Source organism: Palaemon carinicauda, chromosome 12 (assembly GCF_036898095.1).
Source record: "Palaemon carinicauda isolate YSFRI2023 chromosome 12, ASM3689809v2, whole genome shotgun sequence".
In the NCBI taxonomy this organism is placed as follows: domain Eukaryota; kingdom Metazoa; phylum Arthropoda; class Malacostraca; order Decapoda; family Palaemonidae; genus Palaemon; species Palaemon carinicauda.
The window spans coordinates 6,927,190-6,954,420 of NC_090736.1; the positions used below are offsets into that span (position 1 = coordinate 6,927,190).

Genomic DNA, 27,231 nt, shown 5'->3' on the forward strand with positions numbered 1-27,231 from the left:
GAAAACAGTATACAGTAACTGGATAAACTTTGGAGGCCCCATTGCAAACGCTATGTCCCATGAAAAAATACAGTAACCAGTGCTGCCAATGTCTGATGTAGATCAAGTTTTAGTGTAACATGAGCAGTGTTTATGGTTAATGTCTAGGAGAGGGCCGCATGAAGATATCACTGATATTCAATTTATTTTTACTAGAATATTTAGGAATGTATGTATATAATGGTATACCAGTGAGATAATTTAGTGAAAATCAATAATAGTCGAAATATCGACGATCAAACTCACTCTATTTTTGTCTTCCTCCCAGATTTTTCTAAGTCTGTTGTTATTGTTGACTGTGTCTTATTTTTGCTCAAATGAGCCCTGTAACCACTATAATCCGCAGACAAACTAGTCCACTATGACGTCTTCACGTTTGGCCAATCACAGTGCGACAATACATTTTCTTTCCCAATGACGTCTTCACGTTTGGCCAATCACAGTGCGACAATACATTTTCTTACCCATCACAGTGCGACAATACATTTTCTTACCCAGCCATTTTATTTCGTTCCTAGACATGGAGGCCGTAGCAAGCACGTCATCTGATATTGCACAAGAAGTTGAAATTCCATCTTCTTGTCCTGACTGTTTCCTAAGTTACAATGAATTTGTTCTTACTTATTCGGGGTTATATTGAGACACAATTTAATTTTACAAAATATAAATTGTCCTGCATGTCAGGGAACCTTCGCAACGGCTTCACATTTTCCTCAAAGCAGCAGCACATCTTTATCAACCAACAGGTTAAGGTAAGCTTCATTAATTTATGGAGTATATTATAATGGTGATAGTATAACGATGTATACAGCAGTACCATCACTTTGGATTTGGTTTGATGGATGTGTTAGGTAGTGGTCTTAAGGGGGGGTCGCAGGGGGGGTGGTTCCCCCTCCCAGTAAGGGTACAGGGCTATTAGGCTAGGTTAGGTGGGTGTATTAGGTTCGGTGGTGCCCTGAAAATCACTGTGCCCTTAAGGGGGGGTCGCAGGGGGGGGGGGGCGAAGCCAGCCCCCCCCCCCCCCCCCCCAGTAGGCCTAGGTAGGGGTACAGGCCCCCCAGGGTAGGTTAGTTGGTTTTATTAGGTTCGGTAGTGCCCCGAAAAATCACTTTTCTCATCCTCCCCCCACCCAAAAACCCCGCTTCCCACTGGGGTCCCCCATAATTGTAGTAGTAGGTTTATGCTTACATTTTGTGTGTAAGAGTTAAGTCTTAGTTTCTTTTTTATTCATTTCCTCATGTTTCTATGCACTGTGCAACAATAATCTGGTTGTTTTTTGCCATTTTTCGTTGTTAATACTTGAAAAACGGGTGCGGCCTTCTCCTAGACATTTACCGTGTTTTTCATTTAGTTTTTCTCGTTCTACTTGCCGGTTGTTGACGCTCCCGTTCGTTCGTACATAGCAGGTTTCGTCCTTCTGCGCGAAAACCACCTCCTCCCTGCGCAGAGACTTTTCCTCCACCAATAGGATTTCTTCCTCTCTAATCGTGAAATGTAACCATTCATCTCTCTACCAGCTCTGTTCAAGTCTCTTACTTGATTAGTTATATAATACCCCCGTACAGGTATACATATTACGTTTGACCCAATAATTACTTGTTTTATTATCCTATACCTTAGAGAATCACCTCATTTTATAATCCCATTAGATATTATCTATCATACATTCCATTTTAACTTCGGTTAATGTCTAGGAGAGGGCCGCATGAAGATATCAGTGATATTCAATTTATTTATACTAGAATGTGTAGGAATGTATGTAAATAGTGGTATACGAGTGAGATAATATAGTGAAAATCAATAATAGTCGAAATATCGACGATCAAACTCACGCTACTCTTGTCTTCCTCCCAGATTTTTCTAAGTCTGTTGTTATTGTTGACTGTGTCTTGTTTTTGCTCAAATGAGCCCTGTAACCACTATAATCCGCAGACAAACTAGTCCACTATGAAGTCTTACACGTTTGGCCAATCACAGCGCCTATCCACTATGACGTCATACATGTTTGGCCAATCACAGCGCGACAATACATTCTCTTACCCAGGCATTTCATTTCGTTTTTAGACATGGTGGCTATAGCAAGCACGTCAACTCATGTTACACAAGAAGTTGAAAGTCCATCTTCTTGTCCTGACTGTTTCCTAACTTACAATGAATTTGTGTAACTTATTCTGGAAAACTATTGGATTTGTGCCAGAGAGACAATTTAATTTTACAAAACAAAAATTGTTCTGCATGTCAAGGAACCTTCGCAACGGCTTCACGTTTTCCTCAAAGCAGCAGCACATCTTTATCAACCAACAATTTAAGTTAAGCTTCATTAATTTATGGAGTATATTATAGTGGTGATAGTATAACGATGTATACAGCAGTACCATCACTTTGGATTTGGTTTGATGAATGTGATAGGTAGTGTCCTTAAGGGGGGGCGAAGCCCCCCCCCTGGTAGGGGTACAGGGCCTCTAGGCTAGGTTAGGTGGGTGTATTAGGTTTAGTGGTGCCCTGAAAATCACTGTGCCCTTAAGGGGGGTGGTTGCAGGGGGGGGCGGAGCCCCCCCCCCCCCCCCCCCCCCCCCCCCCGGTAGGCCTAGGTAAGGGTACAGGCCTCCCACGGTAGGTTAGTTGGTTGTATTAGGTTCGGTAGTGCCCCGAAAAATCACTTTTCTCCTCCTCCCCCCACCCAAAACCCCGCTTCCCACTGGGGTCCCCCATAATTGTAGTAGTAGGTTTATGCTTACATTTTGTGTGTAAGAGTTAAGTCTTAGTTTCTTTTTTATTCATTTCCTCATGTTACTATGCAATGTGCAACAATAATCTGGTTGTTTTTTGCCGTTTTTCGTCGTTAATACTTGAAAAACGGGTGCGGCCTTCTCCTAGACATTTACCTTAACTTCCTATATTGCTTTTATTTCTTTGGTTATTACCTTGTCACACCCCGATTTCACATAAATACTTGACCAGGACAGTTCATTCGTGTCTACCCTCTAGACTCCCTTGTTTTCCCGTTAACCAATCACGAACCCATACGTATGCAAAGTTTGCACAAGGGAGTTGTCAGTTAATATTTCCCTACCCCCTTCCTTTATCTCTATAAGTGGTCTATTCATACCCCTTCCACCAAATCCTTTTCCCTGGAAACCTTTGTTCTAGTAAGATGTCCGTCATTTCAAGTGATTTATTTTTTCATATTTTGCAATGGAGGAAGTTATAGAATCTTGTAACAGCTGCAGTATTCCATACCTAAAAGCATTTGCTAAATTCCATGGTGATTTTTATGATTCGACATCAAATGTTGATAATTTCCTTAAATCACACAAAGTAATAGCTCAACGTTTACAGTGGCTCAAGTGCTGTTCCTTCCTACCTTACAAGAAAGACATTCACCTATTTTACTGTAATACCCAAACCAAGACAAGTTTCGCCGTCTGGGTCATAAAGGTATGTCATTCAACTAGTCATTATATTGGGTTTGTGACCTGTTAACTTCTAGGTTAGGTTGGTTTCATAGGTTCTGTACCCTTTTTGTACCTTTTTATATAATGTGTAAAGTGTATATGGAACAATTCTTTAAAGCACACATGATAATATTACCGTAGCATTGCTATCGTCAGCAATTCCTTTGTAACGTTAACTCTGTATATCATTGGTAACGCTGCTAATTTTGTCGTTCGTAGTACAAACGTGAGGTTTCTGACCTGGGAACTCCTAGGTTAGGTTAGGTGGGTTTGTTAGGTTCTGTATCCTTTTCGTACTTTTTATATATTGTTTAAAGTGTATATGGAAAAATTATTTAAAATACGCATGGTAATATCTATCATTACTACCGATAGTAATGTCACCGTATCGTTGATAATGCTGTGTATCATTCGTAACATGGCTAATTTTACCGTTCTCAGTAAATACGTGAGGTATCTTGTCATGCCGTTTCACACATGACTTTTCACTAAACTCTTACCTTCGTCAATTGTCCTTACCTAAGTTCGGAGGCACCATTCAATTTAGGACAATCGACTTACTCCTGGCTAGCCTATCTATAACAAACCAAGCCTTGACATAGGCTAATGCTGTGTACATCATAGGTATAGGATAATAATCTGAGCTTTTGCTTGAGGTAACTTGACTCTTGCTGTGGAGAAGGACGGGTCTTCATTTGCAGTGGAGGTTGAGGGAAAGGCTGTTTCCTGGGGGTCTTTTTATTCTTACAAAAAGCTTAGTACATGCTCGGTACTCCAAACTGGTATCCTGTAATACAAAGTCTTCGTTTGGGACAGCGATCCTATGTCGAACAACAGACAATTCGTAGCCTAGGCTACACTGTACTCATACCTAACCTACTGGTTACACTGCACAGTTAGCCTGGCAACTCAAAGACTAACTTAATAAATCTGAGAATAATATTACAAATCTTAACTTACGGTTGGTGGCACAGTTCCAACCACATGCAAGCACAGCATAAAGCAGTTTCAATACTGGCAAAATTATTGTACTTTATTTGATACATTTGAAGAAAAAGATAACCACCACAGACAATGTCAAGTGTTATTACAACACATACATGATAACAAGAACAAGTGCATACCTTTTACAAGGGTGAAGGTAAGAATTTCATATAATAATAAGGGGGAGCAACACCGTTTCCCCTCTACACTGGTCGTTGTCGGCTCGAAGAGTGGGCTCTGAGCTTACCTAGTGCAGCTACGCCCGAGGCCCACACAACTACGCCTCTGTTTACCTTGGCACTCAATCACAAACTCTCGACCATAGACACAACTACTCCTTTGTTACGCCTCTCTACCTCGGCGTATGCACACTCGATCCTACACCATCTCAACTACGTGTGGCTAACATAACATTTTGATGAGATGAAAACCAATTTGTTTATTAAGTCTAAAAATCGTAAATGGAATTACCATTCAGTTAAATGAAGCATTTGTCATTACAAGCTGACCTGGGAACTACTAGGTTAGGTTAGTTGGGTTTGTTAGGTTCTGTACCCTTTTTGTACTACTGTATTTATATATTGTGTAATCGGTATATGGAAAAATCCTTTAAAATACACATGGTAATATTACCGTAACATTGGCAACGTTAGCAATCCCACCCAACATTGGTAACCCGGTTTATCATTGGTAACGTTTCTAATGTTATCGTTCTCGGTACATAACGTGAGTGAAGTGACACCGTTGAACAAGTCATTATATTTAAACATTTTAACACAACATATATAAAAATAGTGATTGTTTAATCATGTTAACAGAAAATATGTTTTCCTGTAGCAAATAACGTGATTTAACCGGTTTTCACCTTCATTTCATCCGTAATAATAGCAACCAGTTCGGCTATTTAAAGTTAGTCGAATTGGTTGTTCTATTGGTTTGCGTTTGAAATGAAGGTCAAATGAAGGTCAAATCACGTTATTTACTACAGGAAAACATTTATTTTCTGTTCGAAATCAGAATCTGTAATACTGTAAAACTTTACCGTCAATAGTAATTTATATTCCAGCTCGACAAAAGCTGTCTCCGCCTATTTATTCAGTCTGTAATAGTTCTTTTGAACTTGATATAGCTGGGATGGGTTAATATATGATAGTTTAATTGCAAGCGAAATTGAAATTCACTATAAGAACTGGTAGAGTGCTGGGTAGGTTATTGTTTTTCTCTATACGTTTAATGGGGTTGGGGCATAATAACTTACGTATCGGTCGATTTGATTGTGAAGTATTTTTTTTACTCTCAAGTCCATTGTTTACATTTGAGAGACTGAAGGGGACTTACTGCACATGCGTTTTTTTCTATGGATTGCGGAGCTTTCTGTGCATTTACAATGACTTACCTGTCAGGTGGTTTTTTTAAACCAATTAACAGCTTACAAGTTCTTCATAAGTTCCTGGATGTTCTTTTACAACACTTATCCCCACCCTCTTTTCTCTTCAGTTTCATCACGGCTTCCATATGTCAAGGTTGTTCTCTGAGGGAGTGGGAGATACATTCCCTCTTTTTCTGAGAAAGTAAATGGGCATATGAGTTCCTACAGAACCATGGAGTCAGCCCTTCAAACATTCAATGCCCTTCCTGCCAACAGCCGTGTGTCCTTAGATCTCAAGTTAATCAGTGGGCTTGTAATTTATCAGTCAAGGTTGTTAAGAAGGGAAAGCGTCGTTCATGTGGTGTTTCCGTAACCGCATTTAAGGGCACTGTCTTGGAAAGACCTCACGTTCAAGCATGGGAAATACTGCTGTTCGTGAGTGATGTCACCTATAATCTTGGCTGGACATTATAAACTTTGGTTAATTGGAGGTCTTATTGTTCAGAAGTCTCGGAAAATTACTGCCAGAACATGCCTGGCATTGTCGTCGAAGTGAATGAATCCAAGTTTGGTAGGTTGAAATATAACAGAGGTAGGCCTTTATCTGGTGTATGGGTGTTTGGTGGCATGGAGTGGGAGAGCAAAAAAATTTTTGTGGTCCCTTTGGTGGACCAACCAAGAAATGCCGAGACCCTTGTGCCCTTGATACAACATTATATCAAGGCGGGTAGCGTAAGCCACAGTTGTTCATGGAAAGGATACAAAGATCAAACTACTGCGGGGTATGTGCACCTTACTGTGAATCATTCACAAAATTTTGTGGATCCCAAGACAGGTGCACATACAGTACTCAAAACATCGAAAAGCTGTGGCGGGATATCAAGAGTTACGTTCTCCGTGGCAAAATTCAAAAAGAATGTTTTATTCAATATTTGTCTCATTATGTCTTTATCCATCAGGTGAAAATTATTATAAAACTTATTTTAATGTTCAGTTTCGTTTTTTCAATAATTAGCAAACTAAAGTGTGCTTATTTTTCCAGCACAAGAGGTCCGAGCGCTTACATAATTTCCTAATTCAAGCCGCCAAACTGTACCCCCACCCATCTACGTCTACGACAGGCTTAGTGACAGTTCTTCCTTTGTCAACGGAAGACCCCCAGCCTTTGACCTCCCTAACTTAAGGTAAGGATTTATTTGTGAATTGTGATTTTGTTTCAGTTGTGACCTGGGAAGGGGGTCCGGGTTGTAACCTGGGAAGGGGGCCTGGGGGATTGCCCCCTGCTAGGGCTGTGACCTGGGAAAGGGATCCGGGGGATTGCCCCCGACTAGGGGTTGTGACCTGGGAACTACTAGGTTAGGTTAGATGGGGTTGTTAGGTTCTGTACTGTTTTACAAATCTCAAATGTGTTAAATAATCATGTTTGGCCTATGTTCAGCCACTTACATGTTCCATATATTTTTTCAACTGGTTATCTTGGTCTTATTTTGCATTTCTGACCATTATTATTGTTGTAAATTACTCGTTTATGACATTTCCCCAATCTAAAAACCCCGGTTTCCCACTGGGGTCTCCCATAAAGGGATTTTGACGAAGGAAAAATCTATTTCTGGGCTCAACCTGTGTCGCTCCGTGAAATGCTCCTTATAGCACCTTTTCTAAGGTATAAATACAGCTAAATATACCAGAGAAAAAAGTTGCATGGAATGCCAGGAATATACCCAGCTCGCTCACCCTTCTAGGGTGTTGGTATAATAACTGGGGCGGTTAAAACCACTATCAGAGGTCCCTTACCAATTAGTCTTCTCCTTCCTCAACATCCCCCGTTACTACGAGGTGCTGCTCTCTACGGCTACTGCCCCCACCACCACCACTACCACTACCCATGCTTCTCTCATTATTCCTTCTTAGCACCTGTGAAGGTTCAGACGTGTTTTCATAGCACTGTTTTTTTGTGTTTATGAAGATGTCAAACTTTTTGAGATCCCTGCTCCCAAGTTAAGTATTATATTTGCCTGTTAGGGATTTTTAGGTAGCGACACACGTTCATTTAATAACCTTGTTGGTTTTTCTCTCAGCCGCTTTGTTGACGTTCCCTTACAGGTGTGTATGCGGCCGTTGGTGTCGCTTCCTCGTGATCTCTTTTGTTTTGTCCGACTTTCAATTAGTTCCTCATACTAATTGTAGTCTCATTTTTGTGTTCTAGACATCTTATTCAATGTTTGTCTTTATATAAGGGATTCCAAAAACTCATGAACGGGTGGTTTGCCCCAATAATCAAGGTCAGAAATGCATAGAACACAAGATAACGAATAGGAAAAATATATGGTTCATTTGGCTAGAAATTAAAGTATCATATATTTACCCTGGAATGCATTCAGAAACCCCACCTATTAGTGTGACAGTGGATTATTTGCCGTTGTGGTATGTACAGCACTGTGTATGTTAATTTTTAAGGACCTCTGAGATCTATTAAAAGACATAACCCACATGAATGAGACGTTCTCCATCAGACCTGTGGTGGTTGCAAAATAAAAGGTTTAAACACCTCAAGCTCCTTAATGGACAAGTAGGATATGGTGGAGGGCAAAGGCTACCTCGGATTGATTCTGGAATGAATGATAAGAATGACTGCCTCTCTCTTTCACCCTCCCCTCTCTTGGGGAACAGCACCCACAGTACTCTGCAAGTTGGCCTCTGCTGTCTGCAGGTAATAACCATTTCCCTTGTGTAACCTGGTATAAAAATATACTCTATACTAGTTACGGTCCCATACCCCTTTTGCTAGGTGTGATTGGTTAATGTCTATGGCTGGTTCAAAGAATCCTACGACTTCTGAGAATTCTTACCGAGATCACATGTTGCTAGTACACACAATCGCATGGATTGCTCAGGTCGCTAAAGTGTGGCATCGCACAAGGTTTTAGTGAGGTGTCAGGTTTACAGTATTCCTCTTTATGCGTGCGTAGCAGTGAGGAAAACCCCGGGTCAAATACCAGCTAGTTGGCTAGGACTTCTACCCGCCTTAGGGTGAGTTTTTCCTAATAAAGAGCGAAAGGGTTTGTATTAGTGACGGAACAAATGACATTTAAAGTAATTTGTATTTTTTCTAATGATGCAAACCTTGAGCTCTTTATACAAATTTTTCCTGCCATCACCTATCCCCCTGCAAGTCCTGCCTGCAGTTAAAATTGACGAGACAACACATTTAGGTGGGATAGTAACACCTTGCAAAATGTCCTATGATGTCTTCCAGCTTTACCAAAAGTATATTCCCTAATAAAGAGCTCAAGGTTTGTTTGTTCCGTACCTGAAATACAAACCACGCTATTTATTAGGGGTATTACTTGACGAGCCATTAAACTTTAGCGAGGGTTAACTACTTGCACCGCTAGTTAGCGGGGGGTAGGGGGTAGCTTGATACCGCTCCCACTCGCACACCTGTGATTTAGCTCACTTTACTTTTGGCTCGGATGGTGAACGGACGTTGCCACTCTTCATCCTTCGCCTTTATTGGGTTGCCATTACAGTAATCTGTTTTTGCTTTTTCTTTGTTCTTGTGTGTTAGTGTATTGACTTCTGCCTGCATGCGCACCTGCCCTGGACTTACTGGCCGGCCCTGCGGAACTTTTATGTCGGTGGAGACCTACCCCCACATCCTTTGTCCCGCCTGCAGAGGTCAACGGTGTGATTGTAACAACAAGTGTAGCGAGTGTCGGGAGTGGTCTACCTCCCAGTGGGAGAGGTTTGAGCGACGGCGTAAGAAGTCTAAACGGGATAATTCTTCTTCGAAGGTTCCTTTGAAGGGGGAAAAACCCAAGGCCGCCTCTTCCATCTCCTGACCCTCCTCCGAAGCTCCTACTCGATCGGTCTCTTCCGAGAGACCGCCAAGTAGTAGCGTGGACCAATTTAATATCAGCCAACCCCGGTCCTTGAGAGGTGGTGTTGCTTCCCCTAGCGAAGCGGCCCCACCTCTCCCCCCGGGTGAGGCTTTGTCAATGACTTCTGTGTTTCAGGTTTGGTCATCCTTGGGGCTCCCGGGTCCACCCTCCAAGGACTCATTGCTGCAAATCATCCACCGAGGTGCTAGTGTGCAGCAGTCATCGTCACCTTCGGAGGTAGATCCTCTGACTCTTGTCGACATTGAGGTGTCAGAGGTGTGCTCCTTCAGACTCTACAGCTGTTGCTGCCGACTTAGTTTCTCCCGTTCCTGATCATCCTTTGAGGGGGAAACTTAGTCCAACGTCTCTCTCTCCTGCGAGTGTTCCTCTCCCTCGGAGTTCACTCAGAGACTCCTCTTCGGAGGACTGCTGCAGCTCACGGTCAGCTTGCTGATCCAACGGCCCCTTAGAGGGCATCTTCTCCATAAAGCTCGCTCTCCTCTTCGCCTTAGAAGGTCTCCCTTCACCATCGGTGAAAAGGTGCCTCTTTGGCACTTCTGCTTCGTCGTCGCAGCTGTCACCTGCAGAGGAGTCTCCGCTGTAGTTGTCTTTTGGCCCTCGATCTTTGACTATGCCTGGACCTGCTACTAGTCTTCCGACTTTGGTCCTGGACCTCTCTGCAGATCGTTCGCAATCTCCATCGGTGGATGTTCGCCCTTCCAAAGGGTACAACCCGGTTCCTGAGCTACCTGCCAGCCAACCTTCCGACCTTCCATTGCAGTTCCTGTTCCCGGTACTGCCTCCTGAGGCCCTACCGAAGTGCGTAGCTGTGCGCCATCGCCCTTCAGCTCGCCAGCTCCCTTCAGTGCACTGGTGCTCACCAGCATCCTGTCAGCGCCAGCCTTCTCATCAGCACTCTACAACGCTTCGGCGCGCAGCTTCACCTGCTCATCAGCGCTCTGCAACGCTTCGGCGCGCAGCTTCACCTGCTCATCAGCGCTCTACAACGCTTCAGCGCGCAGCTTCACCTGCTCATCAGCGCTCTACAACGCTTCGGCGCGCAGCTTCACCTGCTCATCAGCGCTCTACAACGCTTCGGCGCGCAGCTTTACCTGCTCATCAGCGCTCTACAACGCTTCGGCGCGCAGCTTCACCTGCTCTCCCTCAGTGCCTGCCAGCGTGCCAACGATCACTGGTGCTACAGAGCCCACCAAAACTGCGCGCACACTCGCAACTTTGGTTTCCTGTTCACCAACCTAGACGGCAGCTGCAACCTATGCCTACGCGCTGACGATCTCCCACGCGCCAGCGCTCTCCTGCTCGCGCCAACGAGCTCCTGCACGCCAGCATTCTCCTGCGTGCCAGGGCTCTCCTATGCGCCATCACTCACCTGCGCGTATGCACCAGATCTTGCCTGCACGCTCACCCACGCTCCAGCACTCTGCTGCACGCTCGCCAACTATCTCCTACGAGCCAGCACTTGCCTACGCGCCAGCGCTCTCCTGCTCGCCAGATCTCCCACGGGCACACACCCGCGTGCATCAACATTCGCCCACGCGCGCACCAACACTTGCCCGTACGTGCGCACCAACACTTGCCCGTACGTGCGCACCAACACTCGCCAGCGCGCCAGCTCTCGCCCGCACGCCACCACTTGTTCGCGCGCGCCAGCCAGCTCCCGCCCGCACGCCACCACTTGTTCGCGCGCGCCAGCCAGCTCTCGCCCGCACGCCACCACTTGTTCGCGCGCGCCAGCCAGCTCTCGCCCGCACGCCACCACTTGTTCGCGCGCGCCAGCCAGCTCTCACCCACGCACCAGCTCTCACCCGCGCGCCAGCTCTCGCCCGCAAACATCAGCGCTCGCCATCACGTGCACAGGAACTCCTCACAAGCAGGTCACCTTCCCCTCACTCCCCTCCCCACAAAAGCCTTTCAGCGTGCCCGTTTGGAAAAGGGAACAGGCTTCTGCAGAGGGGTTCAGGATCCCAAGACTGCCTTCTTCTAAGGTGGACCCGCCTATAACGGAAACTTCTCATAGGGAACCTTCGGTCCCTTTCTCTTCAGGGGATCTGTGACAGTGTACTGGTCAGTAGGCAGCCGTGGTTCAGTACCTTAGTCAGAGCAGTAGCACAGGCCGTCATTTCTGCCCTGTCTGGCCGCTCGTCGGAGCAGCCTATAGCTCCAGACTCGGCACAGAACCATGGCTTCTTCCACCCCACTGAAGAGGAAAAGAGGAGTCTCTTGACGCGGTTACTTCCTCGAGGGTAAAGCTGACTCCGGTTAGGCCATCAAGGCTAGTTCCTCCTGCATCTTCCTCCGGTATACTCTCCCACCTCACCTTTACCAAGGGAGTTGCATGAGGAAAGGACCTCCTCCCTTTCACCTTCAGAGGAAGTCTCCCCTCACGCAGAGAGTTCCCTACCATCATCGGAGATCAGGAGGGACACGACATCTCGGCCTTTTATGTTGGAGTCTTACCGCCTTCCTCGGAGGGAGCCCAAAGACTCCAAGACCCTGCCAAAGTCCTCTACTAGGACTACCAAAATGGAGACAGCCAGCCTCTTGAGGGATGTCCGCGACCGACCTCAGGAAGAGCTCTCGGTGATGGAAGATGGAGACTTTGCTACAAGTCCAACGGCGGAAGGAGAGCAAAAAGAGTCAGAACATGCATTCTGGCAGGTTCTGACTCTAATAAGGGTTCTCAACAGGTTTACCGATCCAGAGATACCCCCACAGGAGGGCAAGAACACGCTCTTAGACAGTGTCTTTGGCACCCAGAAACCTTCAAAGACCAGTGCTGCCCTGCCCTGGTCTCAAGGGTTGTAGGGTGCCAGGCTATGATCGCCTACAGCTCTCCGAATATGCCTCCTCCCATCGTTCTGGCTCTACCAACAAGCTCCTTCCACCTCCTCGTGTCTAACAGAGGAGGTATTTTGAGATCCTGGAGGAGCCTAGTCCAGCTCTTCCTCTCCACCATTCCTTGGAAGACCTCACTTAAGGGATCTCTCTAGATAGAGACTCCAGCCGCCAGGTCTCTTTCTTGGCGACCGAGATCCTTAATCAGGTGAAGGTCACGAAGTATGCTATGCAAGCTATTTCATGGCTTGATATCTGGTTAAGGACCTTGGGAATCCAGGTACGAACTGAGGATTTCTCTAAGGAACGTACTAGGAAGGCAATGGAGACTCCTTCTCTCAGGCACTCGCACGATTGAGTTTCTCGCCCACCAAGTTTCGAACTTGTGGGCAAATACCATCTTGAAACATCGGGACGCTGTAGTGGTTTGTGGACTGTGGCCAGAGGTAGCACCCGAACTGCCTAGTGTCCGAATGCCGACCACAACTCGACGTTCACTACACAACAAATATACAATGGTGTAATACCCAAAAAACCTAAGTAACAGGTCAAGAGAACGGAGCTCTGGGCATCACCCCTTGATTTATACTGGGCAAGGGGACCCAGCTTGAATCTTGGTTTTTATCATACCTTTCATTGGGCTAGCTGGATTATAAATAAAGGTATAAGAACATTAGGTGAAAGGGATTATTATAAGTTACTTGAAAGATTAAAAAAACAGTGGCTGAGTAGGGGAACTCAGTGTTTTAAGGAACTGGAATTAGATGCCGTATTATAAAAAACGAGAAAAAATATTTATTTAACCAAAACTGTTAGGATTACAATTACATTGACCCATCAATCCAAATAGAAAATTAAAGGCAAAATTAGCATCCCTTTACTTCAAGCTTCAGCCACAGGATAACCAGATAAACAAATTTTGAAAAAGAATAAAATAATTATTCACATACTGGTCACTCACGTTTACTAAGCCATCTCAAACCAACCACCCATAAGAAATATATAAATCTGTGAGACTACTGAACTACAATACTTTCCCCTGAATCACTACTGTCCTTTCAATATCCAGTTCACCACTAAACTACAAAGTCACTTAAAATTATCATACTCTAACCGGTAAGGCCGCATACGATGCCGTGCAGGTCTCTGCAGGCCCACAATAACAATGTCTCAAAAATTTTGTCAACAACACGAGCAATCGCCAATGGCCTCATAATACATTGGTTGTGGTGTTATTCATTCAAACACATGATGGTACTTACAGTTCACAGGCAGTGAAAAATGAATACAGAGCAGACACACCCACCACTACACACTGGTAACAGGCCATCAACCACATTCATAATTGTTATGAGCAGTACTAGACAGATACTCAGTTCCTATATACTGTACATACAGTGGTCTCGAGTAAATTTCCCTTACAATTGGGAACTTCTGTCAACATAAATGTCTGCCGTATCTGTTCTTTTTTCTTTTCTTGATGAAGGAATCTATTCTTGTAAAGTACAGTACTTCTATTTACTCCAACTCTGGTTACACATTCAAACCCTACAGAGAGTAGGGCGTGCTGCAAAAAACAAATGTTGTTAAGACAGTTGGTAGGACCAAACAAAAATATATACATACCCCTTAAACATTACATTATGCTTGCAAAACATTTAAACCTATTTAAGAAAAATTGAAATCTTTACAGTGAATAAAATGTTATAACACAGTTCTGGGGCAGAATATCAGACATTATGACAAAACCCTCTTAATGAGAGAATGCCTTGATGAAGTCATTGAGCTTCAGCACGGCATTTCATTCCCGTGCTGAAACTTGGTGACGGGCAAGAGGGCTCTCGAACTTGGGGAAATTGCTCCCCCAGTTCGAATCTAAATTTCTCTTTCACCTTTTTCTTTTTCTCAATATTACTTTGACCTTATCCTAATTTCATAAACTTTCTTTAGTCTTGCTTTCCAAACTCTATGAGAAAAATTTCCCTCATTATATGTGTGTATATATTATGTACATATATATTTATTATTTTTTTTTTGTTTCTCCTATGGCTTGGATGTTTTTACATCCATTGTAGCCCCGGCGGGGATGTTCATACATCCTTTATTGCTGCCTGCTTTGATGAGTGGGAGGAGGTATTACGGTTGGGAGGTGTTTGCATTCAAAGCTATATGTGAGAGTATTGGATGATTTCAGCCATCCCGAAGATGGTTTGGACCTTTTTGGCGGAACTATTCTCAAGTGTTGGGTCTTCGGAATCCATGGGGATCCAATGCTTGGGGTAGGACTCTCGGCTTTTGTCCGGAAGCCCGTCATTATAGATATGGGGAGGATGATTCCATAATTTCTTGGTCTCGGTCCTAACAGGCGGGTTCAGCTTACACCTGTGCCTCTATATCTGTTTTGATGCTATCCTTCGGGTAGGGTATGGAGTGGACCATCTGGGAAGTATACTCTCATTGTGCCGATAGTGGAGAGTGCAAATTTCCTATCCGACGTGTGATGGCCTAACATTCTCGAGCAGGTACATCAAACTAACCCTTTTCTCTCTCTCTCGTCTAATGGATTCTTTAAGGAACGAACCCCCATCCCCTGGATACGCTGACTCTCCCCCGGCACTGTTGACGACCTCTGCTAATGTGATAAGGGAAAGCTCTGTTGATGACCTTGGAATGGGAAAGGACCATTCTACTGATATTTCAAAATCAAGTAATTTGGGTAACACGAGGAAACTTCGAATCCTTCATGTTACACAAATTTCAATAGCGACAAATTATGACGATCTATGTAAAGCATTTGAATGCTATGGATGCATAAAAGAAATAAGGATGAAACTTGAAGCTGAAACTTGGGATTCATGGATATCTTATAGTAGTTATGACGAAGCATTTAGTGCAATAAGTAACTTGAATAATATTAAAATTAATAACTTGAATGTCGCGGCTGCTCTCTACGATAAGGTACCAAAAGATTTGGATGTGTACAGGCCTGCCAATTGGTTGGAAAAAGACGCAGATTTAATAATGCCCTCCCAGAGAAATCCAAAACCACCGATGTGACTTATAGCTGAATCAAAGTGAGTTACAGGGAATTATTTTAAAATATGCAAATTGATTCAGAAAAAAGTAGGAACTATTGCACCAGGCGATATATCTCATTTCGGAAAAAATAGTTTCCTTATCTATGCCAAATCCAGTACATATTCGGTAATATTGTCCAATATGAAAATAAGTAATGATGACATTAAGTTAGATGTCAAATCCCACCTAAATTTTAGCTACAGAAGGGGCGTAGTTTTTAACAGAGATCTATATGATTTTACAAAGGAGGAGATACTGGCCATATGTCCATTAAATGTATGGAAAGTTCATAAAGTCCCAGGTACATCAATGATAATCCTTACGTTCCAGGATGCTGATGTACCTTTTCATATTATTATCGAGAACGAAAGGATTAAAGTAAGACCCTTCAAGCAGAAGCCATTGCAATGCTTTAATTATTTTAAATTTGGGCACCCGTCCAAAGTTTGCAAAAATGAGAAGATGTGTGGTATTTGCTCCAAATCTTACCATGGAGAGTGTGCACTTGGAGCCAGGTGTTTAAATTGCAGCTCGAATCACAAATCCACAGACAAGAGCTGCGAGCTATATAAGTTGGAGGAAGCTGCCCTCAACAAATCAAACTTAGAACATATAAGTGTGACCCATGCCAAAAGACTATTAAATAAATCAAATACATATGCTAAGGCATTAAAATCAAACCAACCTAGCGCTGCCAATAGCTCAAAAAAAAAGTATACTATCTGACAAAATGTCAAATAACGAGGTAACCATATTACCTCCTGAGGTTTTACCACAGTGTATTAACACTAGGTCATTGCCCATTGCTGTACAGCCTTCAGCCGCCATTACAAAAAAATAATACAAACCTCTCTCAGGCCATGTCCTTGCCTGATCTGATGGAGGTTCCACTTAAGACTAACTTACCTGATGCACCTGTTGTGGGAAAGGTGCAAAATCCTCGAATCCCACCATCTATTAATCGTAAAAGAGAGAGACCTCCATCTCTCTCTCCACTCTCCATTAGAAACGTTAAGGTTATGACATCAAATAAATTTGATGTTTTGTCTGTTGATGTTTCTAATGAACCAGAAGATGAACTGAATAAATCAGAAATTCAAGTTGAGGTCCACCATCCACCTCAACAAATAAATAAAAAGAAACAAAGAAAAACACAAATGTAAAACCCAACATAACAAGACCACCTCTGAAGAAACCTACTGGTAATAATGTTAAATTAAAAACTGCTAATGGGAAGACCTCATCCAAGATGTCTTCCAGAAATAATCCATAGTTTTCTCCTCCATTTTGCAATGGAACTGTCAGGGTTTGAGGGCGAAATATGAAGAACTTAAGCTCCTAATTCATGAGCATTCCCCCATAATTGTATGTCTACAGGAAAGTATGCTTGATTCTAACACTCCTAGTCCTTGAGAGTATGTTAGCTATAGAACACCATATACTCAACAAGCAGGGAGCCATGGCGGAAGTCTCATGTACATTCGTCGAGATGTTCCCAAATACCCATGTCTATACGTACAACCCTGCAGGCAGTTGTTGTACAAATTGATATAGGGAGAAAATATACAATATGCTCTCTGTACTTACCTCCAAATGATAATATTTTATATGATGATTTAGCAGAAGTCATTCAACAACTCCCTCAACCTTTTCTCTTACTGGGAGATATGAATGGTAGACATCCTTTATGGGGGTGATGTTTTGGCCAACACAAGGGGCAATATTATCTCATCAATTGTGGAGAATGAGGATGTGGGGCTCCTTAATACAGGAGAGCCCACGCACTTCCATGTTCAGACAGGTACTTTGTCATGCATTGACCTTCAATTGCAAGCTCTAACTGCCTTCTTGATTTTGATTGGAGGACATTAGATGATTGGCATACTAGTGATCATGCACCAATCATTATAAACACCAACAAGGGTCCGCCTTTGCAAAGATCTCCATGTTGGAATCTAGACTAGGCAGACTGGGTTAAATTTTCTGAGCTAAGTGAAATCGAAGGGAGAGCAGAACAGTTTGAAAGTATTGATGATGCCATAGACCTACTGAATGGAACTCTTCATACAGCAGGAATCAATTCGATTCCCAAAACCACAGGACTATTCAAAAGACGACCAGTCCCGTGGTGGTCCTCAGAATTAACAGCCTTACACAGAGCCACCAGAAAATCTCTTGACTAGATTGCGTAGACGCCGTACTGATGAAAATTTGATATCATACAAAAAGTGTAGAGCACAGTTCCGTCGTGCCATGAAAGAAGCTAGACGCCAATCTTGGGTGGCTTTTGTTTCCTCCATTAATAGTAGAACACCACCATCTTCTGTATGGAGGAAAATAAAAAAAATTGCTGGCAAATTTACCCCGAACCCACCACCAGTGTTGAAAGTGAATGGTCAGTTTGTGACTGAAGGAAATGAAGTTAGTAATGCCCTGGCTGACCATTTTTCAAATGTATCGTGCAAGAGTGTAGCAGCTCCTGGTCACCAGTACAGGAGCATTGAAGAAAAGAAAATTTTAAATTTTGCAACAGGAAGGGAAGAATCGTATAATTCTCCTTTTACTGAAAGAGAACTTGATTCCGCACTCGCTACTTGCAACGATACAGCTCCTGAACCCGATGGAATTCCATATGCAATGGTTAAACATTTACATTTTAATGCAAAGTTATTTATTTTAAGTATTATTAATAGAATATGGCATGATCATAGTTACCCAAGTGTTTGGGAACTAGCCATTATTTTAGCCTTTTTAAATCTGGTAAGGACAAGTTTTTAGCAGCAAGCTATCGACCTATTGCATTGACTTCGTGTTTATGTAAAATCATGGAGAAGATGGTCAATGCAAGGCTGATGTGGTACCTTGAAAAGAAGGGTATTTTATCACCGATTCAATGTGGATTCCGAAAAATGCACTCAACAACTGATGTGTTAATACGACTTGAGTCTTCTATTTGTGAAGCCTTTGCTTCCAAACAGCACCATGTGACAGTATTTTTTGACCTTGAAAGGCATATGATACCACATGGAGATATGGTATACTTAAAACCATTCATGAATTGGGATTGAGAGGAGAGCTGCCACTATTTATTCAGGCATTTCTTTCACATAGAGTCTTTCAAGTGAGAGTGGGGGAAACTCTCACAGAGTAAGTGCCAGGAAGAAGGAGTTCCTCAGGGTAGTGTGCTGAGTGTAACCCTTTTTGCACTATCAATTAATGGGATATCCTCAGCCATTCCCCAGGATGTTCTCTCAACATTATTTGTGGATGATCTCTCAATATCATTTGCAGGCACTAGAATAGCAATGGTTGAGAGAAAAATCCAACTCTCTATTGATAAAATTATCCAGTGGGCTGACATGAATGGATTTAAGTTCTCGACAAGTAAAACTACCATTGTCCATTTTTGTCGTATCCGGGGAGTACATCCAGACCCGGATATATACATTAAAGGTCAACAGATACCATGTGCAAGAGAAACTAAATTTTTAGGTTTAATATTTGATTGTAGGCTTACATGGGTTTCTCACTTAAAAGCACTAAAAGCTAAATGTGTTGAAGCTCTGAATATCTTAAAAGTATTGTCCCATACATCATGGGGGCCAGACCGCAATACTATTTTAAAATTAAACAAGGCCTTGATTTTTTCCAAAATTAGTTATGGTTGTGAAATATATTCTTCAGCCACCCCAAGCCGGTTAAAAATATTAGACTCGATACATCATGCAGGTATTAGATTGTCTACTGGAGCTTTTAAAACCTCGCCTATCCCAAGTCTCCTTGTTGATGCTGGAGAGTTACCTCTAGACCTTTACCGAATGTCTTCCATTATTCGGTATTGGTTTAGATTGCAAAGACTCCCTAACTCTCTAGCCTTTCAGACTGCAAGCCTTGTAAGACACGCATCATACTTTGAGTTGCACCCAAAATCTCCTCAACCTTATGGCTTTCGGGTGAAACGATTATTAAATAGTCTGGATATAATTAGAAATAAGGTACAGTACTTCCATTCAAGGTATCATCAACGCCTCCATGGAAGTTACCAGAGTTATCTTTTTGTAAATATTTTATTGGAGGTAAGAAGAATATGTCAGACCTAGAAGCCAGGTCTCTTTTTAATGAACATGTTAAAGAACATAGAGGATCAACTTTTATCTATACTGATGGCTCCAAATATAATGCTGGCGTTGGATTTGGAGTACATAGTAATGGTTTTAATTGTAGAGGTGCACTTCCTCTGACCGCTTCCATATTTACTGCCGAACTGTATGGCATATTAACCGCTATTGAGAAAATAGCGTCGGAGAAGGAGGGTAATTTTACAATTTTTAGTGATGCAAGGAGTGTCCTTCAAGCTATAGAAGTTTTTAATTCTAATAACCCTCTAGTTTTAAAGATTTTAGAATGGCTTTTTATTATTGGACGGAGAGGTATACAGTAATAGTTCAATTTTGTTGGGTTCGAGCACATGTAGGTGTGTCTGGGAATGAGAAGGCAGATTCACTGGCTAAGAAGGCTGCATCCGAGTTGCTGCCAAGAAGGTATCCCATTCCCTGTAATGATTTCTTACCTGACATCAAGAAATTGGTTTGCAAAAAAATGGCAACAGCAATGGGATAGCCTAGATGGCAATAAAATGCGAGAGGTAACAAATGACATATCTCCTTGGAGGTATAATATGATGCCCCGAAAATGGGAGACGTCTCTTTGTCGTCTCCGTATTGGTCACACTCGGTTGACACACGAGTTTCTGCTGAAGGGCCAACACCAACCGTATTGTGACGACTGTTTAGTACCTCTTAACAGTAAGGCATTTGTTGACCGAATGCCCCAATTATAACAACTTAAGGAATAGATATTTGTTTGAGGCTCGAGGTGAGGGTGGCAGGTTCATCCTTGCCAAGATTCTTGGAAATGATGTGTCCTACCATGCAAGTGGCATTTTTAGATTAATTTCAGAAGCAGGTCTTCTGAAAAATATTTAACTTTTATGACATTCAACTTTTATGATTTTAATTGAATACTCTTTTATTTTTTTATTTTATTTCATTTTTTATTTTTGTATACATAAATTAAATGTTACCGGCGTCAATGACCTTAGATGTCAGGATGCCTGAAAACTTTAAATCAATCAATCAATCATTGTGACAAAAGGGAATTGATAATGAGAGTTACTTTAAAACATATATAACCCAAGCTTGTTATATGTGGAAATGGTTTGTATTTTCCCCAACTATTAATTTTTTTCACAACGCGGTGTCTGAGAGATTCCATCTACAAGTCCCTAACGTCGAGATAGCTAGGCTCAGACATTCCTCTCTAGAGTGACCCCATCTGTTTGAGCCTAAGGACGTAGAACATGCCGCCGAGAGATGGAGGAAGTCCCATCAGGACTCCCTCCTCCATAGGGATTTCCCATCCAACCCCTATAAACCACCAGCTCCTCAGCAGTCCCGTCCACCCAATACCACGACGACCAAGACAGCAGCAAAGTCAATGGTGTCTAAGAAGCCCTTTTCTGCCAAGGACTGGAAAGGCACTAAGTCCTCCAAGGGTGGGAGCAGCCAAGGTCGCAAATGCTAGGATAGGCACTCCCCCTGCTAGTCCACCAGTAAGGGGATGCCTACAAAGTTGCTCGGACAGGTGGAAGCAACTCGGGGCCGAACCCTCGACAATCTCTGTGATTCGTCTAGGATATCACGTCCCGTTCATAACATCTCTCCCTCCCCTGACCAGGAATCCAGTGTCGATAGACTCCTTTGCCATGGGATCAGCAAAGGGGCCAGCCCTTCAGGCAGAAGTCCAGACCCTGTTGAAGAAGGGGGCTCTCCAAGAGGTCCTCGATGGGTCCCCAGGCTTCTTCTGTTGAATCTTTAGTAAGAAAGGCATCTAGAGGCTGGAGACCAGTCATCGACCTCTCAACCCTGAACAAGTTTGTCAAACAAACGCCTACTTACAGATCCTAGTCCATCCGTCCTCAAGGAAGTACTTATGATTCAGCCTAGACAACAGGAAATACCAGTTCAAGGTGGTGTGCTTTGGTCTTTCCACAGCACCTCAAGTTTTCACCAGTGTCTTTGCCCTAGTGTCATCTTGGGCATACAGGATTGGTATCCATCTCCTTCACTATCTGGACGACTGGCTAATCCTAGCAGACTCGGTGTCAACCCTTCTTCAACACAGAGACAAACTTTTGAGACACTGCCAAGATCTGGGGATCATGGTACATCTCGTTTAGTCATCCCTGCGTCCTACACAGACTGGTATACCTAGGCATGATAATTGGCACCAATCTCCACAAAGTCTTCCCATCAGACGAGAGAATAGCAAGGCTGAGGAAGGTCGCAAGACCCTTCCTCAGATGAGAAGAATTTCCATCCCAGACGTGGTTACGTCTTCTCGGTCACCTTTCATCACTGGCCTGTCTAGTTCCCAATGGCCACCTCAGGATGAGATCCCTCCAATGTGGGACTCAAGTCCCTGTGGAATCGGACTCTATTCCCCGTACATCCGGATCCCCATGGGATCAGCGGAACTGACGGACCTCGAATGGTGGGTGGCAGACGAGAATCTACAAATGGGAGTTGATCTTCTCGTCCTCCCCCCAGATTTGATGCTGTTCTCAGACGCTTCAAAAAAAGTGTTGGGGGCCCACGTGCTGCACCATAAATCTCCTAGAGATGACGGCCGTTTTTCTGGCCCTTCAACAGTTCCAACAGTTCCTGGCGGGCCACTTAGTGGTGGTGATGAGCGACAACACCATAGTAGTGGCTTACATCAACAAGCAAGGAGGTACTTTTTAGTAGACCTATCCCATCTAGCAGTAGAGATACCGAGATGGGCCGAGATCCACTCGATACCACTCGATACCAATATCGGCACACTTCATTCCGGGCAAAAGGAATGTGCTTGCCGACAACTTGAGCAAAGCATCTCAGATAGCGAGTACTGAGTGGTCTTTGGATCATCTAGTAGCCAGCAAAGTCCTGACTTTGTGGGGTTCTCCGACAGTGGACTTCTTTGCAACGGCCCTGAACTTCAGGCTCCAGTTGTATTGTTCCCCAGTCTCAGACCCGTCTTTAGCAAGATGCATTCCAACAATGGTGGGACAACATCGACGTTTACACCTTTCCCCCGTTCTGTCTGATGAGGAGGGTACTCAACAAGGCCAGAACATCGGTCAACCTTTCAATGACCCTCATAGCTCCGCTATGGCATCACGCAGAATGGTTTCTGGACCTTCTGCAACTCCTAACGGAGCCCGCAAGAGAACTCCCTCCATGACACGATCTACTCAAACAACCACACTGCCAACATATTCTACAAAGCCGTAGCTTCGCTACGACTTCACACCTGGAGACTATCCAGCATCTCCTCTCTCAGAGAGGATTTTCACAGCAAGTTGCGATCAGGATGTCTGGACACCTGCGAAGGTCATGAGCAGCAGTCTACCAGTCTTCTGTGGTTGGGTGTCGTGGAAGGGGCATCTCTCCTCTCGATGCCACTATTTCAGCAATAGCAGAGTTCCTTGTATATATGCGTGAAGAAATGCGCCTGTCAGTCTTTGCAGTAAAAGGCCCTCCCTCAGCCTTAAGCCTTGCCTTTAGACTGAAAGGAATGGACATTTCTTCATTGCTAGAACTTTCCTTACTCATATAGAGTTATGAACTTACCTGTCCTCAGTCTGAAGTGAGATCTCCCCCATGGAACGTGGTTCGAGTTCTCAGTTCTCTTAAGAGACTCCCCTATGAACCATTACACCAAGAAACAGATTGCCATCTAACTTGGAAGACGGTGTTCCTGCAAGCTTTGGCTTCGGCCAAACGAGTTGATGAACTTCATGGTCTCTCATACGATATCACCCATTCAAGGGGATGGGGAGAGTTAAACTTTCAGCTTCGTCCCTGGGTTTATTGCTAAGACTTAGAAACCGGGAGTAGCGGATCCATGATTCTACTCCTTCCGGATTTCAAGTCTTCGCTCTATAACAGATGACCCTGATCATCTCTTACTCTGCCCAGTGAGGCATTTGAGGCTGTACCTTAAGAGAACAGCCGCAGCCTGTCCTCGTGTGCCTGCACTCGTTGTCTGCACAAGAAGGACCTAGAGGAGGGTCACCAAGAATACAATCTCAGCGTGGATTTGCAAGGTCGTAGACCATGCACTGAATCCAGACTCTCCTCATTCATGTTGCCCCGAAGCTCATGATGTCAGGGGCATAGCTACGTCCCTGGCATTCAAGAGAAACTTCATAGTGACGCAGGTTCTTCAGGCTGGGGTGTGGAAACGTCAAACTACGTTCACATCCCACTACCTGCAAGACTTGACCCACAGGAGAGACTATATGTTTTCTATCAGTCCTGTGGTGGCTGCACAACTCCTGGTTTAAAACCTCAAGCGCTGTATTGGACAAGTAGCAGAAGGTTGAGGGCATTCTTACCTGGTTTTAGTCTGCCTGAATGAAAAGGTTTGACTGCCTCTCATTTTTTATTCATCCTGCCCTCTCTTGGGGAAAGCAGCATCCTGGGTTCTCTGCACAAGTTGACCTCAAACCATTGGAGATAAACCATGCTCCCTTGTGTACCTAGTATTAAAACTAATACTGTTGCGTCCCCATACCCTAGCGAGGTGGTATTGGGAAAGTCTTGGTTACTACAGTTTTTCCTTCTAAAGACTCGGAATAACTTTACGTGGACGGTCACACTCCTATATATCTCAACACACAGCTTGAGTAGGCCGCGGACCTTGCATAGCAAGGTTTTAGCGAGGTGCAGGGACTTTGTTTTTGAGTGCTGACAGATAAGGCGCCCCCGGGTAAAGCCAAAAGCCAGATTGGCAGGGACGTCCACCTTTCCTAATGGGTGAGTCACCCCTAATAAATAGCATGGTTTGTATTCCAGTTACAGAACAAATGACAAATTCATAGATAATTTGTATTTTTCCTAAGGATACAAACCTTAGCTATTTATACAAACTTGCCCGCCAGCCCTATCCCCCTTGATATCCTACCTCCAAGCAAAGTGAGCTAAATCACAGGTAGTTAATCCTCGTTAAACTTTAATGGCTCGTCATTTCAGCTACGCTGAAAGTAATACCCCTAATAAATAGCCAAGGTTTGTATCATTAGGAAAAATACAAATTATCTGCAAATTTGTCATATTGTTAGGAAAAATACAAATTACTTTAAATTTGTCATTTTATTATGAAATACATTATTCTCACATGGATACAAAAATTATCAATATGAATTAAAAAGGCACACACTGTTGCTAAATTTTGTACTGTACAAATTTTCATTTTCTTGCCATCTAAGACAATAGGTTTGAATAACTAGAAAAACCCCATTCTAACCTTTCATTTTAAGAGCCAAGATTAATGGATAAAAGGATAAAACTATTTTTTCATCCTTTTCTGTGCTCTCATATTTTCTTAGAGTAATTTTGATAAACTGTCCTTTGGCATTTTGTAAGGAAATATATCTAGATAATGATCATGCCAAACCTTTGGGTAAAAACAATTTTGTATGAAACAGTTCATCTGTAATAGTTGGTCATTCAGTGTTTGTACTCTTTAATCTGTTTAAATTATTGAAAGATGATACGGTATGATAAGTACCACAACTGAAATGGTGTGGACAAGTGTTGCGCATGGATGGTTGGGAGGTAGCGAATAGGGAATGGGAGGAACTTGTGAAGAGGGCAAGACTGAGAGGGAGGCAGAGTATTAGATGGCTAGATAGGGGTGAAGGATGATGTGGAGAGAAGAGGTTTGGTAGAAGAGGATGTGTTTGATAAAGGCTTTGGAGAGGGCATATTAGTCAATCAACTTGTGATGTAGAGATAACAGTGTGAAGAAATAAGTTGTTGTGAAAAAATAAGTTATGTTGATGGTTTTGTAGTGTAGATAAGGGGGTTAAAGTTTGTGGTCTATTTATTTGCTTAAATTGTTACTCACTATGACAGGATATTAATTTACTTGAAGCAGCAGCCACATGGATTTTAAGACTGCTAATAAAACATTTTTTACTATTTTATATGAAAAATTTAAATTGGTAATTGAAGAAATGAACGTTGTTACCTTTTTGATAACTTTTCTCTTTTATTGCAGGTGCTGGAATATTAGGGTCCTAAATAGCCATCGATCAACTTATTGCAGATAATCCTCCAGTATTCTGGATCACAATGGAGTGGTGTGAGATACTATACAGTCCTACATAGTCCTTAACTTACTGCAGATAAGCCTTCAGGAATCTGGATACAATAGTGGTATTACAGTCCTGCATAGTCCTCGATCGTCTTCCATCAAATGTGTATAATTTACCGTAATTTTAAGTCTTACGTTATCCAAGAGGTTAGGGTATCCTTTATAGAAATACAACAATACCACTCAGTGTCTCACAGTTATGTCAAGATTTTTATAAAAGCCCTTTATAATATTGTTCTTGGGATCCTTGGCTAACTTTATTTCTGTCTCATACTATACTCAGTTTTCCTTTTGACATTTTTATAAATACATTGAATTCCTTGAACTTTAAGTACTTTAGTTCCTGTGTTAGCCCAAGGTATGTATAGTGTTCAGCTTTCTTACGACCAATGTCTGTCTTGTGTCCCTCTCTCTCCCCTGGCTAGTCATATTCCCTTATATGCATCTAAAATGTAACCAAAGTTTGTAAACAGTTAGGATGATGAAAAATATGGGTTTCTATGGGATCAGTTCCTTAATTTTATTCTTCCCCCCTTTTCATTATGCTGTGCTTTAAGATATATTCCTTGAATAATTGGGGTTTTAAGGTGGTCAAATGTAAAGTCATGTATATTCAAACCTTTTAAATTTAATGATAACTCTGGAGTACTTCGGTTTACGAGTTCAATTTGTTCCAGGAGCAAGGTCCCAGCCTTACTTGTTATGTATTTTAAAACCATTTTTCTTTATTAAATAAAGAAAATTCATTTGATTGATTGCAGAAGTCTATAAGTACATATGTTCTCTAATTCTTAAAGGTTTCCTAATGATAATTATTGAACAATTTATAACCCACTAGTATCAGATATGAACAAAGATTGATAATTCTCAATGAATAATACAGGAGAAGTAATTGAGAAACTAACTCACATTCTACCTTCAAGGGGTTTATTGCTTGGAAGGAGAATCTCCCTCCAAGAGTAATTATGGTAAAATATAGTTTTTCTCTCGAATAACTTTCACTATCGCCAAGTGAATCAATTTACTCATTGTGAACACTTGGTCGTAATTTTTTTTGCTTAAATCTAATTTTAAGAAGAAACCTATCTAGAGACAACTTGTTTTAAAATGGCATAAAAATTTGGGTAAAAATGAGTTTTAACTGGTTGTGAGACGTATGGGCACCATGTCGCTAATTTCGTGCTGGTCTCTTTATTACTCCTCCACAAAAACTGTCCATTCGCCTCAAAATTTTTGTTCGCTGGTCAATGCTTTATTCTTGAGCCAATTTATATTTGTATTCTCGTATCCTGATTCGCTAATATTCAGTTACTTGTAAACTGAGGTACTACTGCATTAATTAGCTCTCAAAATTTATTTGTAGAAA

The 27,231-nt window shown here is 42.7% G+C and overlaps 1 long non-coding RNA gene across 1 annotated transcript in view; it reads left to right on the forward strand.

Moving 5' to 3' along the window:
* LOC137651190 (uncharacterized) overlaps positions 1 to 26,326 on the forward strand; it is a 27,745-nt gene extending 1,419 nt beyond the window's left edge. Inside the window, exon 2 of the long non-coding RNA XR_011046064.1 lies at positions 25,770 to 26,326. This is a non-coding gene — a long non-coding RNA (uncharacterized lncRNA). The remainder of the gene's footprint in view (positions 1 to 25,769) is intronic.
* The last annotated feature ends 905 nt before the right edge of the window (positions 26,327 to 27,231 follow it).